Raw genomic sequence first — 18,580 nt, 5'->3', positions numbered from 1 at the left:
AGGCCACGATAAAATAAACCGTGATGATAGCGCTTCGGAAAGTGTTGTCAAAAAGCTTTCTGAGTCAGTGTTGCACAGAGGTCACACTTTATACATAGATAACTGGTATTCTTCCCCAAAATTGTTTATGACATTATCGTTTAATTATAAAACAAATGTAATTGGCACAGTACGTGGAAATAGGAAGCATATGCCAAAAGATTTGTGTAATGTAAAATTAAAAAGGGGGGAATACGCAATAAGAAGCTGCAACCGAATACTCGCTATAAAATGGAAAGACAAGCGAGATGTTTATATTATGACGACAAAACATGAAACAGTCGAAATGACTACACAAGGATCCAATCGTACTCCAAAACCAAATTGTATTACAGAGTACAACAAGGGAATGAATGGAATTGACCTCCAAGACTAAATATTAGCATGCTTTCCAGTAATGAGGAAATACATGAAAGAATATAAAAAAATTTTTTTTTATCTGTTCGATATTGGTCATTTTAATTCATACATTTTATGCAACAAAATAAATAACGGGAAGAAACAATGTTACGTTGACTATAGGATCAACATAGCCGAATCACTATTGAAGAATATGCCAAAACCGAATTATAGAAAACGAGGACAATTATCCTCCGGAGATATGCCAGAGAGACTGCACGCGAAGCATTGGGCTCATTTTCCAAAACACATTGACCCAACAGCATCAAAATTAAGACCGTCAAAACCTTGTAGAGTTTGTCAAAAAAATAAAAAACGTAGAGAAACAACGTGGGAGTGTAAGAAGTGCAAAGTTCCCTTACATCTACCAGAATGTTTCGAATTGTATCACACCATTGCAGATTATTAATTTTGTATTACTGATTTTTGTATAAATAAACTTTTTGTAGTACTTGCATCTACCACAATTATTGCATCAGGTTGTAATTACTTATTAAATATTCCACAAATATTTATAATTTTAAGATGGCGCCGCCGCTAATATTTATATTTGGCCCGATCATCGTACTACGGGCTATGCCCGTAATATTCACTTTTGGCCCGATCATCGTACTACGGGCTATGCCCGTAATATTTACTTTTGGTCCGATCATCTACTACGGGCTATGCACGTAATATTCACTTTTGGCCCGATCATCATACTACGGGCTATGCCCGTAATATTTACGTTTGGCCCGATCATCGTACTACGGGCTATGCCCGTAGTTGTAGGTTAAGGGGTTAACCCTTTGCGGTCGACGCCGCCACAGTGGTGGCATTCGCAAGTCGTAGAAGTCGATGCCGCCAGGCTAGCATTCATGATCGCCTGGCGTGCGGCACGGCAAATGAGGCTAGTGATAATGAAAGAAAACTATCCTCCCGATGCTAGATTCAAATGTTTAGAACAACTTACAGATATCCATGTTTATCGATCTCTTCGAAATCGGCCGATCGCAAAGAGTTAAACTAGTATGAGATAATTTTTCGTAATCTTATATCGTATATATAAAATATTTATTTCTGTTACAACTCTCTATGTTGTATTGAAGTCGTGTTGTGTTGAAGTTGTGTCTTTATCTCTTCTGGCAATCCCCCTCCAAAAACTTCCTTTGTGTCATTCTAAACGATCGTTAAGAATGACGAAATGATTCGAGCATCAGAACAATCGTCAGTAGAGCAAGCAGCAATGTGCGTTTACTAGTGATACAGAGCAATTCGGTGATCATATTTAAATTACATATATCATAACAATGTCAGAGAATCCTTCAACAAGCAAAATAGTTGATGTAGAATCGCTAGAAGAAAGATCTTTTGAAAATGAAGATTTTAAAGGTGAATTCACTAATGCTCTCGTATATGCAAATTCTATTTACGAGAATAATGAATTATTATCGAAAAATCCTCCAGCGAAAATATAATATATTTTTACTCCTATTTCCATTGCAATTATTATATAAGAATTTTCTCATACACTATATATCTTATAGATAAGATTTACGGTTTTTTTGCAATTTAAATTATTAATAGTATATTTGACAAACACTAATATATTTAAGAAACGCAGTTTTATTACTTATTAATGTTTTCTGTTTCATTTTTATGCTTACAGAATAAAAAAACCATACAGCAGGGACCGAACCTCAGCCGTTAGCTCGGTAGTCCGTTACCTTCGCTGCTGCGCTACATCGCTTCGTTGAATACCCTTCTTACTAACTCGTACACTTTATTGGCTCTTTTCTTTAGACCGTTTTTTCTCGAAAACGAAGAGATATTGCGTCGTATGTTATTACCATAAGTTATTAGTAGTCAAGTACTATTAACTCCGTAAGTTTCGTTCCAAACCGTTTCCCGGTCGATGCGTCCTCCCCTTGTGAGATGTATAGTCCGTGGTACACAACCGTCCAGTCTAGCTCTTGTACATTTTGAGATTTATCTTATTGTAAAGTTCCTACGAGCTGTGATTAGTTAATAAACAACAACATCAAACTATCTTCGAACATTCTTTTGTAAAAGAAGATATTTTTATGTTATACAAGGTGTCCCATTTTAATGTTCCACCCCAAATAACTTTCCAGTATTGAAGTTTCAAGGAAAATCATCTGAATAAAAGTTGTAGGGATTTAAGTGAGCTACCTTATGATGACTTTGACCTCTATTTTCAAAGTCATTTGATGGTCAACTTGCGTTTTTTAAATGGGAACTCTTATTTTTTATTACACTGTTTTTTTCCTACTAGTTAATTTGAACAACTTTTATCGAAAACATTCCTTTATTTGCCTAATATTTTTTGAGATATCTAAAGAAAATTTAATAACTTTTTCGATATTTAACTTACGATGTGCCACTAACTATTTGTCAGAAGAAAAAGTGGTATTAGACTTTTCTGCTTAACCCATTAACGCCCAAAAGTCCTAAAATATTAGCCTTACTTTGCAACTGTATTTTATGTAGAGAAACATATTGTATAAGGTTGGAATAGCATTTCCTTATATTTTCGGGGTCATTCTACAAGATTCCGGCATCAGAACTCGTTTAGTTTCACAATAAAATCCTATATGGCGGAATTTTTGGAAAAAAGTCGCGAAAAATCGACAATTCTATTTTTATAAGCTTGATTTCGTATCAAAAATGTTACTTTGATACAGATACAAGTGTCACATCTTGTCTCAAAAATGTTGAACTTTCAAGGTATGCATTGATGAAAATGTGAATTCAAGATGGCTGCCTCAAAATGACGGTCTGACCGAAAAAACTTAAAAAATAATGTATTTTTAGAATAACTTCGCAAAATCCTAGTATTTAGCATCAGTTTAGTATCCAGGGTACTGATTTTAGGATATTTGCTGACAACTAATTCATATTAGGGAATTTCAAAATGGCAGATCCAAGATGGCGACTAAAAAGCACGAATAATCGTGAAAATTTCCAGATTTTCATGAATTTTCTTCTATTATTTTCATATTCATGAATTATTTTCAAGATGTACATACGCACATATAAAGGGTGGGTAATTATAAACTTGCAAACTTTAAAAAAACATAAAAAACATCGAGATAAGTACAACGGACGGGAAAAATTGAAATCGACTACGTAAAGTTTTGAGAAAAATTATTAAATAAATGAGCGAATAAACGCTCAATGGGCATGCGTTGTGGGCATCGCAGGCATGCTACTCCGCACAGCTTGGGCCGGATTGGCAGACAACAACAGCGGACTGGCGCGCGCCGTTGCTGCCTGTCAATCCGGTCCAAGCTGTGTGCAGTAGCAGGCCCGCGATGTCCGATCACTGCGCATTTATTCGTCCATTTATTTAATAATTTCCTCAAAACTTTACGTAGTCGATTCCAATTTTTTCCCGTCCGTTGTACTTATCTCGATGTTCTTTATGTTTTTTCTAAAGTTTGCAAGTTTATAATTACCCACCTTTTATATGTGCGTGTGTACGTCTTGTAAATAATTCATGAGTATGAAAATAATAGAAGAAAATTCATGAAAATCTGGAAATTTTCACGATTATTCATGCCTTTTAGTCGCCATTTTGGATCCGCCATTTTGAAATTCTCTAATATGAATTAGTTGTCAGCAAATATCCTAAAATCAGTACCCTGGATACTAACTTGACGCTAAATACTAAGATTTTGCGAAACTATTCTAAAAATACATTATTTTTTAAGTTTTTTCGGTCAAACCGCCATTTTGAAGCAGCCATCTTGAATTCACATTTTTATCAATGCATATCTTGAAAGTTCAACATTTTTGAGACAAGATGTGACACTTGTATCTGTATCAAAGTAACATTTTTGATACGAAATCAAGCTTATAAAAATAGAATTGTCGATTTTTCGCGACTTTTTTCCAAAAATTCCGCCATATTGGATTTTATTGTGAAACTAAACGAATTCTGATGCCGGAATCTTGTAGAATGACCCCGAAAATATAAGGAAATGCTATTCCAACCTTATATAATATGTTTCTCTACATAAAATACATTTGCAAAGTAAGGCTAATATTTTAGGATTTTTGGGCGTTAATCGATTAAGTCTTAAACTTTGGTCTTAAGAGTACAGGGTATCTGTAAAGTCCGACCCCACCCTTGGATCTCGGAAACGGCTTTAAATATGGAACAATATTTCAGACAAAAGTTGTAGGATATTGAGGAGGACACATGATAAAAATATTTTTTACTTGACCTTGAGTGACTTTATCAAGGCCAGGTCAATGTTTTCTTAAATGGAACCTCCTATTTTTTATTGCATATTCTTGTAGCCTTTGTCGAGACGTTTTCAAAACACTACCTATTTTTTTTTTTGGCGCAAGCCATTCCCAAGATATGAAGCTTCAAAGTTGACATACCGCCGGCATTCGCATTACCCAAAATGTACCGTGTGGAGGTTGCACAATCGGATTTACGCCCCTTGTGTATGCGTGTATGTTACAGTAGAGATAAAGACCCCACGATTCGTCACTCCCGTAGTATTTTTTGACTCCAAATCCTCTCCACTGTATATGTGCGTGTGTTGTAATCCTAAAAAAGACCAATTTCACGATCGCTTGTTTCACTGCATGGAAGTTAATGGTGCTCATTTTGAGCATCTTCTGTAGTAATGGCAAGAAAATATCTAATGTAAGTGGAAGGAGAAGAATGGTGTAGAGAGACAGTGAGAATGAGAGAGAGAGAGAGGGGGTGGAGAGAATTTTGACATAAGAAACACATACACACAAAATCGATCCATTTTAGGGTCACAACACACACACACATAGTGGAGAGGGTTTGGAGTGAAAAAATATTACGGGAGTGACGACCGTGGGGTCCTTATCTTTACTGTAACATGCACACAGCAGACACATACACACGCACACACAAGAGGCGTAAATCCGACCGTGCAACCTCCACGCGGTACACCTTGGATAATGCGAATGCCAGCGGTATGTCCACTTTGAAGCTTCATATTTTGGGAATGGCTTGCGCAAAAAACAAAAATGGGTAATGTTTTGAATACGTCTCGACAAGAGCTAAAGAATATGCAATAAAAAATAGGAGGTTCCGTTTAAGAAAACATCAATCACATTAACCTGGCTTTGATAAAGTCACTCAAGGTCAAGTCCATACTTTTATCATGTGTCCCCCTCAATATCCTACAACTTTTATTTGAAACATTTTTCCATATTTAAAGCCGTTTCCGAGATCCAGGGGTGGGATCGGACTTTACAGATACTCTGTATATTGTTACAATAGCGCCCTGACTTTTGCTAATTTGATGATTTTGAAATTTCCAGAAGTCAGTAAGTTAACAAAAGTCAAGGCGCTATTATAACAATATATTCTTGAGATTAAATAGAGCAGAAACGTCTAGTACCACTTTTTCTTCCGACAAATAGCGAGATATCGTAATTCCAATATTGAAAAAGTTTTCTTTAGCAAGTTTTCTTTAAATATCTAAAAAAATATTAGGCAAATAAAAAAATGTTTCAGACAAAAGTTGGTCAAATTAATTGATAGAAAAAGATGATATAACAGAAAATTGGGATTCCTATTTAAGAAAAGTAACGATCCGTGAATATTTTGAAAGTGACGTTATCTGTAAATACTGATATACAAGTTGTTGTTTTCATGTCCCCCTTAAAACCATGCAACTTTTGTCTGACATATTTTTCCGTATTTTCCATATTTTTCGAGATATTTGCCTGGAGGATTTAAAATGGGACACACTGTATATATCTTGGGGAAAAAATAATTTGATTTTGGTACACATGTATCTGGAAAAAACAATAATTTAAGTTTTAGATTTCTAAAAACAACACAATACATGTTGCATGTGTACTTCGCGGTTCTTTTTATAATAAATGATTATATTGTTACACACTGCGCCACGGTATGTGGTGACGCCCGTCATTTGATTGTTGGCGATCAAAATCAATGGCGATCATTGATCATTAAAATTGAAGAGCGATCTCTTTGGACAACGAGTCAATAAACACCGGTATTGATTTTTCGATAGCACAGCTGATCAGATTGTCCCAGTTGATCAATCAAAGAACAATGAAATGACAGGCGTCACCACATACCGTGGCCCATAACAGTATTCTTATCTTATTATCTTTAGAAGTTCTCTCTCTTACCTTCCCCTCTCTGTCTCACCCTCTCCCTCTTTCTTTCGCCCTTCCAACCCCGTCACCCCCCTTTTTCTCTTTCTCGCACCGTTTTTTCTCCTTCTGTATTCTATTATCTCCTCTTTCTCTCTCCTCTCTCTCCCTCCCTCTCTCTCTCTCTGAGGAGGAGGAGGACGTGTCACACATCACTCCGTAAAAGAAATAGTTTTTGCGATGGTTAAAGTTAACTAATCAATGGAAGATATTTCCCATAAGTGTCAGTATAGACGAGGAGTCACTGTTATCTATTATCTAGTTGGAATGTGTTGATTTGTGAGTGTGAAACGAATTTGCATACGAATTGCTGGTGCGCGGACAACAGGTGTCCATAAAATTGCCAGCGTGACAAGTCGCTGGTGACGGCCACTAAGGTAACTAATTAGTTTACAATGCCGTTATCAGCTGATATTAATAATATCGGTCCGTGTGAGTTATATGTGATTCTGATTATGCAGTATATCGTTGCTCTGAGTGCAAGAAGGATATAAAAAATGTTGTATTGTATAATACAGTGTAAGTCTTGTGTAAAATTGTTCTTCCATCCCAGATGCGCATCTAAACATATCCTTTATAATAAGGATAATGAACTAGTGAAATGCAAAGGCCCGTATGAACAATTTGAAGTTGAAGACGGCAAAATGGAAACGAAGAGGACACTGGCAACGAACATTGGCAGACAGACTGGGATCTATAGGATCAACAGGATTTATAGGCTCAGCAGCTAATATATCAGAAAATGCATGTAAGCAATCTGGTGTAGATATAAAAATAGACTGGCTAATCAAAACAGTGAAGGAAATGAGAGACGAAGTAGCATGCAAGAACGAAATCAGGATGATGATCAAGGAGATAATCCGTGAGGAATTGGGAACTTTTAAACAAGAACTTGAAGTGAAGAGAAAAATACAAGAGACCACGGAAATAGAAAGTAGTCAAAGAAGCTACTACGAAGCAGTAAGGGATAAGAAGAAAGAAAGTATATTAATCGTCAAACTGAAGAAGAAACAAAAGAGTGAAACTACAAAAAAATTGATAAAAGAAAAAGTAGATATACAAAATCTAGAAGTGGGGATAACAAAACTTAGAAAGGGAAGTAAAAGAACGGTTATTCTCCGAGAGTGAGACGGAGATGGAAAAGCTGAAGGTCACAGTACGTGAGAAGTTGGGTGATGACTTCAAGATCATAGAGTCACAGAAGATGAAATCAAAGATAAAGATTATAAATGTTGGTGAAGAAGAAATGAAACTGGAAGACGGGGACTTAATAAGTACGATCAAGAAGCAGAATCAACTTAATGGGAGAGGAAAAGAATTCTACATAAGAATAGTAAAGAAGATTGTGAAAGAGAGAGAAAATGATAATACGCGAGCAAGAGGAGGAAGAAAAGAAGGCTCAATAATACTTGAGGTGGATGAAATGACACATGAGCTGATGTTGAAAAGAGGGAGAATAAATATTGGATAGAGAAAATGTCTTGTATACAACCACGTCAGTATTAGATGTTTTAAATATTGAGGCTACTATTATATTGCCAAAAATTGTATACGACAAGACACATGTCATAAGTATGCGGGAAGCCATAAAGCAAACGAATATAATACAACTAAGAAGAGATGCGTAAACTGTATGCACAAAATTAGAACGTACCTGAAGATTAGTGATGAGCATGATGCCCTGAGCATGGAATGTCCAACATTCATCAGAGCTTTGGAGGAGAAGAAGAAAACTAGCTGGAATAATACCAAATAGCATCTACAGGAGTCAATTTTACACGTAAACGCTCGAAGTTTGATAGCACATAAAGAAGAGATTCAACATCAGATTTTGAAGGAGATGAATCCTGTATTATTGGCATTGTCGGAAACTAGACTAATACCAGACATTGAGGATAGTGAAATGAATGTGTCGGAATATAATATAGTTAGGTGCGATGCGGAAAATAGAAATACCGAAGGAGTTATGTTATATGTAAGAAGTGACATTAAATATGAGGTAATATTAAACAAAAAAATTGTATCTAATGGTGTATAGCTGTGGAAATGAAGGACAATACGTACAAAGGTGTAGTTATGGTTGTGTACTCACCAAGTGCGTCAGATGGTGACTTTATAAGATTTATGAAGGACATAGTGCTTCTATTCGGAATAAAAGGTCATTTTATGGTAATAGGGGATTTTAATATAGATTTAATGACAGACTCGTTCTATGTAAAAAAAATTAAAAACAGAAATGTCAAGCTTGAGTATGAAGCAGTATGTCGATAAATCAACGAGAGTTACGAAGGATAGTTAAACAATGATAGATCTAGTTTTTGCTAATATTAAAGTAAATGTTAAATAAAAATATATGATAAACCTAGGATAACAGATCATTCATTGCTAAACATTGAGTTCAATATAAATAAAGGGGAGGAAGGATACAGAAAATTTATTAGTAGAGACTATATTAAATTTAATATAGAGGAATTTTTTAAGAACAATAGGAAATAGAATAGATATACCAGGTATATAAATATGAAACCGGAGTTTTTGTATAGAAAATACACGTTTATTGTATGAAAATGATAAAAAATATTTTATTCGAAATATTGCCCATCGCTAGCTATACATTTTTCCCACCTGTCTGACAATTTGTAGATGCCACGCCAAAAAAACTGTTGCTCTTTTGAGACAAACCAGTCATCGAGCCATTTTCGTACATTTTCGTAAGAAGTGAAGCGCTGCTCAGCAAGTGCGTGTCCCATCGATGCAAATAAGTAGTAATCGGACGGAGCCAAGTCTGGTGAGTAAACCGCATGCGAAAGTATTTTCCCAACTAAACGCCTCAATCGTTTCCTTGACTAGTTTTGCTGTGTGTGATGGTGCATTATCATGAAGCAAACTCACTTTGTGTTGCCTTTTTTGATATTCTGGTCGTTTTTCACGCAAAGCTTGATTCAAATCGATCATTTGTTGTCGGTAGCGTTCAGTATTAACGGTTTTGCTAGGTTTTAGCAGCTTATAATAGATCACATCCTTCTGATCCCACCAAACACAGAGCATTGTCTTCCGTCCATAGCGATTTGGCCTTGCAGTCGATGTCGATGGTTCGCTTGGAGCCCATGATCTTTTACGCTTAGGATTCTTAAAATATATCCATTTTTCATCGCCAGTCACAATTCGATGGAGAAATGACTTTCTTTTGTACCTGGCGAGCAGCATTTCGCAAGTGGTTTTTCGGTTTTCCTGCTATCTTTCATTCAGTTCATGTGGAATCCATTATCCCATCTTCTGGATTTTTCCCCATGGCTTTCAAACGTATGGAGACGGCTTCTCGTGTCACATTTAATTGATCCGCAAGTTGTTGCGTTTAAGCGTCATCCTCATCCAACAATGCTTGCAATTCGCTGTCTTCAAACTTTTTCGGTGGTCTTCTACGTTCTTCGTTTCTCACGTAAAAATCGCCACGTTTGAATTTTTTAAACCACTCAAAGCACTGTGATTTACCAAGAGCATGCTCACCGTAAGCTTCGACAAGCATTCAATACGATTCTGCAGCAGTTTTCTTCAAATGGTAACAGAAAATCAATGCTGTCCGCAAATCGTAGCTTTCAGGCACAAAATTCGACATGTTCAACGCTATTACAAACTATGCTGTTGTATGAAACTTGTATTGTTGTGAGTTGAAAATCTTTGTCAGATGTCAACAAATGGAAATGGCGCCAATGACGGTTTGACGGTAACTATATTGATAGCTAGGGCCATCTATGGGCAAATTCTGGTTTCATATTTACAGACCTGGTAAGACGCGAAATAGATATAAGCGAAAGAGCAGAGAAATTTGTTTAAAATATAGTAATTGCTCTGGATAGAGTTGCATCAAAAAAATTAAAAATTCCAAAGATATGGGAAGGGAAAAATGGTATTCAGATGATATAAGGATAGCGACTAATGCAAGGGACAAAGTATACGAGGTTTGATAAAAAAGTAACGAGAATTTTGAAATTGCGCGCGCTGTATCTTGTCTATTCAGTTGATTCTTTTTCTGTGTGTTGGTAGCACTACCAGTGACGTACGTGTCAATTTTCAGGCAGTTACGATGCTTAGTTTGTGTTTGGCGAGCGAATGAGCAAGACGTACTTCAGTGTGTTTGGCGATTTTTTTGTTTGGCGAAATGTCGGATCTGAGAGTTTGTCTAAAATTTTGTGTTAAAAACGGAATTAAGTGCGCGTTATAACTGATGACGAAACGTATGTATACAGGGTGTCCCAAAAGTAACGGAACACCCTAATAACTCTTCAGTATTGAAGTTCCAAGGAAAATGATCTGAATAAAAGTTGTAGGGATTTAAATGAGCTTCTTTATGATGACCTTAACTTTGACCTCTATTTTCAAAGTCATTTGATAGTCAACTTGCGTTTTTTAAATGGGAACCTTTATTTTTTATTACACTGTTTTTTTCGACTAGTTGATCTGAACAACTTTAATCTAAAACATTTTTTCATTTGTCTAATATTTTTTTAGATATTTGAGGAAAACTTGATAACTTTTTTAATATTTAACTTACGATATCTCGCTAATTAGTTGTCGGAAGAAAAAGTGATTTCTTGCTTTATTTAATCTCAAGAATATACTGTTACAGTAGCACCTTGACTTTTGTTAACTTACTGACTTTTGGAAATTTCAAAATCATCAAATTGAAACTTTCAATGATCTTCAAATAACCTTGAAAATAGATATCAAGGTCAAAGTCAAGGTCATCATAAGGTAGCTCACTTACCAAGTATGTCGGTAATTACTTTCCGGTTTTTGTAACAGATGTCACTAGCCATAAGTATGCAATGTTATGATTTGATACATATGTCATTTTATTCTACTGACATTAACCTCAAAACTACACAAGTTACGTTCCGCCAAAATAACAGCGTTATAGATTAATAATTTTTTGAAAATGTCGAGTTTTGTGCCTGAAAACGTGCATTTGCGGCACGCATTACTTTTCTTGTTTAATCAAAAGAAAAAAGCCGCTGAAAGTCATCGTTTGCTGGTAGAGACTTACGGTGAGCATGCTCCAACCATAAGAACATGTGAAACGTGGTTTCGACAATTCAAATGTGGTGATTTCAACGTTCAAGACAAAAAACGTCCTGGTAGGCCGAAAACGTTTGAAAATGCGGAATTGCAGGAGTTATTGGATGAAAACCCAACACAAACTCAAAAACAATTGGCAGAAAAGTTGAATGTGACCCGAGTAGCAATTTGTGAACGATTACAAGCAATGGGAAAGATCCAAAAGATGGGAAGATGGGTGCCACATGAATTGAATGACAGGCAATTGGAAACTCGAAAAATCGTCAGTGAAATACTGCTTCAAAGGTATGAAAGGAAGTCATTTCTGCATCGAATAGTAACGGGTGATGAAAAATGGATTTATTTCGAAAATCTCAAGCGAAAAAAATCATGGTTATCACCTGGCGAAGGCGGCCCATCGACTGCAAGGCCAAATCGCTTTGGTCGCAAGACCATGCTCTGTGTCTGGTGGGACCAGATTGATGTCGTATATTATGTGTCGTATTTATGGTGTCGTATATTAACTGTTGAAACCTGGAGAAACAGTTAATACTGATCGCTACCAACAACAAATGATCAATTTGAACTGTGCATTGATCGAAAAACGTCCACAATACGCTCAAAGATATGATAAGATGATTTTGCAGCATGACAACGCGCCGTCTCATACAGCAAAACCAGTCAAAGAAGTGTTGAAATCACTTGGATGGGAAGTTTTATCGCACCCGCCGTACTCTCCAGACCTGGCTCCATCCGACTACCACCTTTTCGCATCGATGGGGCTACGCGCTTGCAGAACAGTACTTCGCCGACTTCGAAGAAGTTAAAAAATGGCTCGATGAATGGTTTAGCTCAAAGGAGAAACAGTTCTTTTGGAATGGCATCCATAAATTGCCTGAGAGATGGGCAAAATGTATAGAATCAAATGGCCAATACTTTGAATAAATATATTTTAACTATCCATTGTAAATAACGTATTTTCTTTAGCGAAAAAACCGGAAAGGAATTACCGACACCTGGTAAATCCCTACAACTTTTATTCAGATCATTTTCCTTGAAACTTCAATACTGAAGAGTTATTAGAGTGGTCCGTTATTTTTGGGACACCCTCCTGTATGGCTACGACGTCGAAACAAAGGCACAATCGTCTCAATGGAAGTTTTCTGAAGAGCCAAGACCGAAAGACACATCAGGTTCAGTCAAATGTGAAGGTCCTTCTAACCGTTTTCTTCGACTACAATGGAATAGTTCATCATGAATTTTTACCGCCTGGTCATACAGTCAACAAGAAGTACTACCTACAAGTTCTACGCAATTTACGTGAGGCATTCCGGAGAAAGCGACCCGAACTTTGAAGAGACAACTCGTGGATTTTGCACCACGACAACATACCAGCGCATACCGCTTTGCTTATCCAACAGTTCTTGGCGAAACACAACACCGTTGTGATGCCGCAACCACCTTTTTCTCCAGACATGGCCCCTTGTGACTTTTTCCTATTTCCCAAACTCAAAAGGACACTCAAAGGACAACGTTTTTCAACAATACATGAGATAAAGGCGAAATCGCAGATCCAGCTCAAGACGATACCTAAAAAGGCGTTCCACCAGTGTTTCTCAAACTGGAAACTACGTTGGCATAAGTGTATAATATCATAGGGGGACTACTTTGAAGGAGATGGGATAAACATTGAAGATTAAATAAATACTTTCCGAGAAAATTAAAAATTTTCATTATTTTTTCATCAAACCTCGTATATCAAGGCAGTGTATACGGGAAATGAACAGGACCGGTTACAATTTAAGGTTCAAAGAAATAAGGTTGTACGAATAGTCAGGAAGAAAAAGAAAGAGTATTATGAAAATATGACAGATAATAATAAAAATGATCCTGTAATGATGTGGAAAATTTTAAAGAAAGTAATAAGAGGAGAGACCACGGGAGCAAAAGAAATACATAATGTAAATTTTGAAATATTAGAGAATGTAGATAAATATAACTTAGCAGATAAATTTAACTTATATTATATACAAAGTATTAACGAAATTATTAAATATATAGGAGGGAATCACAGTAAAAATCAGAAAAGTAACTATGTTATAGAAGAAAAGGGAATTATAGAAAATTTTGAATTGATTGATGCACTGAAATTATATAGAATTGTTCAGGGTTTGCCACATAAAAAAGGAACGGAAGAAAGAATAACTAGTGATGTATTAAAAGCAAGTTTACATGTTATAAAGGAAGAACTGGTAAGATTAGTGAATGATTCATTAATAAATGACAAATGTCCGGAAGGATGGAAAACATCCACAATAATATCGATTCCTAAGAACCAAATAAGAAGAAAATAAACTAACGAAAGCAAGTGAGTACAGACCAACTATTAGGAGCGCAAAAAAGTTCTGAGCCTTTTTTTGCAAAATTCAAAATTTATTTAAAAACAAACAAAACTATATTAAACAACGAAATATTCCCCGTTTGCATCGATGATCTTTTGCCATCTTTCGGGCAGCTTGCGAATTCCCTGATGGTAGAAGCTCACCGGCTTCGAGGCGATAAAGTCATCAATGCAGTTTCGTATCTCTTCAAGTGTCACAAAATGTGTATCAGCCAAGAAATGCTGCAAAGACCGGAATAGGTAGTAATCGGAAGGCGCCATGTCTGGGCTATACGCCGCGTGCGGGAGAAGTTCCCAGCCTAACGCAAAGATATGGTCCTGAGTCACTTTCGCAACATGTGGTCGGGCATTGTCATGAAGCAGTATCACTTTACGACGTCCTTTGCCAGTAAATGGCCTCTTTTCTTCAAACGCATCGCTCATATTGCTCAATTGTTGCTGATAGCGATCTGCCGTTACTGTTTCACCCGGCTGTAACAACTCGTAATACAATACACCTTTCCAATCCCACCATATGCAAAGCAAAACCTTCTTGGCGTGGATATTGGTCTTTGGCGTCGATGTCGAAGGTTGACCAGGGTCAACCCATGATTTTTTACGCTTCGGATTATCATAAAGTATCCACTTTTCATCACCTGTAATGATTTGGTGCAGAAAATCCTTTTTCCAGAACCTTGAAAGCAAAGTGAGTGCCGTATCACGCCGTCGATTTTTGTTGTCTTCGGACAGTGCATGCGGAACCCATCTGCCTTCCTTTTGAACTTTTCCCATTGCATGTAAACGTGTGGAAATGGCTTGTCGCGTAACGCCAAGTTGCTCTGCGTTATCTGGGGATAACGCCTCCCCAGATAACGCCAAGTTCAGTTTGTGCAGAGTTTATATCCAACAATGCTTGCAGTTCGTCCGTTTCAATCTTTTGAGGGCGTCCAGCATGCGGTTCATCTTCAAGACTGAAATCTCCTTGGCAAAATTTTTGATACCTTTTACACGTAGCATAACTTACAGCGTTCTCTCCATATGCAACACAGATCATTTCAGTGGCTTCAGCAGCATTTTTCTTCAGATGAAACGCGAAGTGGATGGAAAATCGAATATGCTCTTTTGTTATTGCCATCGTGAACACTGCTGATTTTAAGGTTATGTGCATCAAACGCCATACCGCACGATGTTTCGAAAGACCAAATGTCACTGCTTTAAAACCGCAAAAGGGCGGGAAAATTAATGCAATTTAAATTGTGGTTTCAGTAGTATGAAATCTAGGGCTCAGAACTTTTTTGCGCTCCTAATAATATATTACCGACATACGAGAAAATGTTAGAACTAATAATAAAAGAACAAATGGAAATATATTTACAAGGTAATGACGTTTTAACAGAACATCAGGCAGGCTTTAGAAAACAACATTCATGTGAAATAGCAATTCAAACTATCATTGACGCTTGGAAATTAATAGTTAGTGAGGGAGGAATTGAAGGAGTAATATTCCTTGACCTAAAGCATGCGTTTGAGATAGTAGATAGGGGAAGATTATTGGAAAATATATCAATATGAAGTAAGGGGGATGATACTGGAATGGTTAAGATCATACTTAAACAATAGAACGCAACAAGTTAGATTCAATAATCAATGGTCAGAACAAATTATGACAGAATACGGAGTTCCGCAAGGTTCAGTGCTGGGACTCTTGTTGTTTACGATATACATAACTGACATTGTCAAAATTTGTCCAGAGGGGTGTAACATTAAAATGTTCGTGGATGATACACTAATGTATGTAAAAGAAGAAAGTAGTGAAGAGGTGGAGAAGGAACTTAACAGAGTATTACCTACAGTAGAAAAGTAGATGTATGTAAATAAACTAAAAATGAACGCCAATAAGACAAGGTATATGATGATTAAAAGTGTAAGAAAAGAATTAAAAAGAAATATTATATTAAAATGTTTAGATGGTACCGTTATAGAACAAGTAGAAAAAATTAAGTATCTAGAAGTAATTATTGATAGTAAACTAAAATTTGAAGATCATTGTGATTATACAGGGTCATCGAAAAGTATCGGACCCCCGTAACATCTTCAGTTAGAATGCATTATAGAGAAAATGTCCAATAGTAAAGTTGTATGGTTTCAAGCGGGGAGTAAGATGATGACCTTGACTTTAACCTTGACCATGTCCTTCAAGGTCATTTCGAGGTCAACCTTATTTTTTTAAATGGAACCCCAACATTTTATTGCATATTCTTATAGCCTATCTCGAGAGTTTTCCAAAACACTATAATAAAATATTTTTTCATTAAGTACTTTCTAAGTTATAAAGGTTTGAAGTTAACAATTTGTTAAGTGATGTGTAATTCCGGCCAGTTAAGGCAAGAGTGGTGTGTAATTCCGACCAGTTAAGGCACGAGTGGTGTGTGATCCCGATCAGTTAAGGTTTTTCCAGGTTCCAGGTAAGGTTTGACCAGGAAAAGAATTTCATTCCAATTGGTCAGCTTGGGCAAAATATTCAATTGTACCAGACAATTCACAACAAATGTTCAAATTGTTGCTCTTCAACAGCCTGGCAATGTGCCAATCTGTTATAAACAGCTGAAACCGCATTCCGGAATGTTTCCGGTGGTATTAGTTCTATCTCTCGAGTTATTCTCCCTCTTAATCATCTAAATCATCAAGAAATCATCTAAATCTTAAGGCTTGGTGGCATAAACTTTACTTTTCAAGTAACTCCACAAAAAAAGTCAAGTGGGGTCAAGTCCGGAGACCGAGGTGGCCACTCAATATGACACCTTCGCCCTATCCACCTGTCCTGAAAGACCTCATTCAAATATTGACAGACAATGACACCATAATGAGGTGGAACTCCATCCTGTTGGAAATAAATTTCATCCATATTTCCACCAGTTATGTCTCGAATAGCTGGAACAATTTGTTCGCGAAGCATGACTGTGTATACTTGTGCTGTCAAATTGCCTTCAATGAAGAAAGGGCCAATTGGTCTACCATTAAGAATACCAGGCCGTACGTTAACTTTTTGTGGATATTGGGTATGATTGTCTCTTTTCCAGTAAGGATTAACGTCACTCCAGTATCTACAATTGTGTCTATTTACATTTCCAGTCAGTTCAAATGTTGCCTCATCAGAGAAAACAATATTATTAAGTAATAGAGGATCGTCGACAATCATCTCCATCATAAGATCACAAAATTCGATGCGTCTATCAAAATCGTCTTCGGACAACTTTTGGACCAAATGGAGTTTGTATGGATGCCATTTATTCAATTTCAGAATTTTACTGACAGATGCATGACCGATTTCGTGTTCTTGTGCAACGCGATTGATAGAAATGTGGGGACTTTCAACGAAAGACTGTAAAACATCTAATGCCTTATCATTACTTGTTGCTGTTTTACGTCTACCAGATCTTGGGCGGCTTTTAACGCTACCAATGTCCTCGAAACGTTGAATAGTATGGATTACAGTACTTTTGGAGATCCTATTATTTTCATTCCGAAAATTTTCATTAAATAATCGCGTTACTGTTTTATATCCTCTTTGTTGATCTCCCCATCCTCGCATCATTAACAGTGTTATTCGATCTCTTTCAGAAAGCTCCGCCATTCTTAATTAGAGCAAAGAAGAATTAATCAGGTAAGTGGTAGGAAATTGATCTAAATAATTAAGTAGAGAAAAATACTAATTATTAAGTGTTGGTACAACTATCGATTTGTTTATTTCAACCAGCACTAGCAAAAAGCTCGTTGAGCAACTGAAAATCTAATAGATCAATTAATAATATTTACGAAAAAATTCTGGACTATTGAAAACAAAATAAAGATGTTTGAGACAATCAATTGAAGCGTAATGGCTTCTTTTGTTACAGAAACAATTTTTGGGGCTGTTCGTTTTCGTCCACGAGGTGACTGCTGCTCGCTAAGAAGAAGACAGCACTGCATCAAAGATTCAAATCAGTGACCCGCATTGTTTGCTCAAGAGCTTGTATTACTATTGGTGCCTGCGAGAGTGAGACAATAAAGATCGGCCCCGCCAACGCTTTCGGGCAGATTCCCACTAACGCCTTCGGACATCACGCATTCGAGCAGCTTCTCGCGATCACCTTCGGGCAGTTTTCTGCCATAGCCTACTAGCATAGTCGCTTGAAGCCGTACAACTTTGCTATTTGACATTTTTCCAAAACGCATTCTTACTGAAAATATTAGGGAGAGCAGATACTTTTCGATTAATGTATTTTCTTTAAACCAATTAATTGGTTTCATTATTTCGCGCACAAAAGTATTAAGGTTGTGATTACTGAAAACTAAATAATATTTTACAAGATATTTTACATTTTGTGTCAAAAAATTGTTAACTTCAAACCTTTATAACTCAAAAAGTACTTAACAAAAAAATATTTTATTATAGTGTTTTGGAAAGCTCTCGAGATAAGCTATAAGAATATGCAATAAAATGTTGGGGGTTCTATTTAAAAAAATAAGGTTGACCTTGAAATG

Source organism: Harpegnathos saltator, unplaced genomic scaffold (genome assembly GCF_003227715.2).
Source record: "Harpegnathos saltator strain DR-91 unplaced genomic scaffold, Hsal_v8.6 scaffold302, whole genome shotgun sequence".
NCBI classification, from domain to species: domain Eukaryota; kingdom Metazoa; phylum Arthropoda; class Insecta; order Hymenoptera; family Formicidae; genus Harpegnathos; species Harpegnathos saltator.
This window is presented reverse-complemented; position numbering follows the sequence as displayed.